The sequence below is a fragment of the Plectropomus leopardus genome, unplaced genomic scaffold (genome assembly GCF_008729295.1).
Source record: "Plectropomus leopardus isolate mb unplaced genomic scaffold, YSFRI_Pleo_2.0 unplaced_scaffold5180, whole genome shotgun sequence".
Taxonomy (NCBI): Eukaryota; Metazoa; Chordata; class Actinopteri; order Perciformes; family Serranidae; genus Plectropomus; species Plectropomus leopardus.
The window spans coordinates 1-1,746 of NW_024656874.1; the positions used below are offsets into that span (position 1 = coordinate 1).

Below are 1,746 nucleotides of genomic sequence, written 5' to 3' on the forward strand. Positions count from 1 at the left end.
ATCCCAGACTGTCAGCAGCTACACTCACACACTGACATATCCCAGACTGTCAGCAGCTACACTCACACACTGAGGAGGAGGACACTGGAAATAATTCATTTGTGTTTTTTGTTTTAATCTAACATCATAGTTGCATCATGAAAAAATAACAGGTTAAAAAATATCAGATATTGTTTTCTATTCTCATTGATTTATGTTTTTGAACCAACATCAGTCCTAATCATAAATATTAAATGTTCATTAATTTTCAGAATTTTACAGTCTGAATTTGAAAAGCACATTTTGTGTTCAGATTGGTATGAGTATTTGAGTATTAAATATTTGACACTACACAAAAAAATAATGTATACAAATCAGTGTTTCTGCTATCATCATTTTTTTTAAATCTGCAAAAACCTGATATTTAAAGGGTTAAAATTAAAATGAATGTATATTTGATATGTCAAGATATGTCAAAATATACTCAATGAAAGTGGAAAATAATATTAATCTATAATATTTTTTAGAGCTTGGTTTTAAAAAGTGCATTTTGTGTGCAGAGCGATTCGAGTGTGTGTGATGTCAAAGCGGGTCCTAAAGGGTTAAATCACAAAAGTTATTTTTCTGGTATCACGACTGAAACACATTTATCTGTTCTGTTTCTGCATTCAGGGAGACTCGTACATCTTTCCCGTCACTCAGGATATTAAAGGAGCGCCGGGACCTCGAGGACCAGACGGAGAAAACGTTGGTGTTCCTCAGTCTGTGAAACATCGTCAGTTAATGCTCACGTTTAGAAAATCACACCCTTCGTATCCAGAAGTGTCCTTCTGCCGTCTGGACGTTTTAGTTGTTGAAGATCGACTCACGTCAGTTTTGAAAAAAATAATCCGTATCTGCAGAAATTAATTTAAGAATGATTTCTGGCCTTACCTTTTTTTTCTTGTCAAAGTGAGAAAAACATCAGCCCCAATCTGAAATATTTCTTCTTTTTTTGCACAATAAATGAATATTAAATTGATTATTTAATTGTGTTGAATTTTGAAAATTTGATTGGACGTTCTAATTTTATTTAATTTCATTTCATTTTTTGGATTTTTTAATTTGAGCATGCTTTTTGAATGTGAATTTTTCCACTACAACAGCGTAAAGTGATCGATAACTTCAGATGATAAATTAACCTTTTACATTTTCAATCTTACATTCATCAAAATCATGTCCACTTAAAATATTTAATTTTGAAGACTTGATGGATGTTCTAGTTTTATTTTATTTTATTGTATTTTATTTTACGGAATGATAATGACCCATGTGTACGAGCTTTTTAAGGCAAAATTGTCCCGACAGCCGCATAAAGTGAATCATTTTAGAGAAAAAACTTTATCGGTTTTGGTTAATGGACTCTCTTAATTAGCTGGTACAGATTGTCCTCTGATTGGCTGATGGAGCGTGTGCTCTGATTGGCTGCTTGTGTTGCAGGGGCTGAGTGGAGATCCAGGTGAACCGGGCCTGCCAGGACCGCCGGGATCCCCCGGACTTCCTGTACGCTTCCGATCTTAAACCGTGGAACTTTACTGACACGTTTTCAGAGATAACGTTTGGACAGACTGACCTCAGCTGTTTTTGTTTTTGTGTCTCAGGGGAGTCCCGGGCAGTCGGGGTTAGCGGGAGAGAAGGTCAGCGCGCCAAAAACTGATCCGAGAGCAGTTTGTGTCCTCGGACCTGAACAGTGACATAAATCTTTTCTTTCATCTCTCTTTGACTCAT

At 35.9% G+C, this 1,746-nt stretch overlaps 1 long non-coding RNA gene across 1 annotated transcript; it reads left to right on the plus strand.

The window, feature by feature from the left end:
- The first annotated feature begins 666 nt into the window (after nt 1-666).
- On the plus strand, nt 667-1,660 carry LOC121939591. Its single transcript, XR_006105488.1, has 3 exons — nt 667-726; nt 1,459-1,521; nt 1,620-1,660. It is a non-coding gene; the product is annotated as an uncharacterized LOC121939591 (long non-coding RNA).
- Nucleotides 1,661-1,746: the final 86 nt, after the last annotated feature.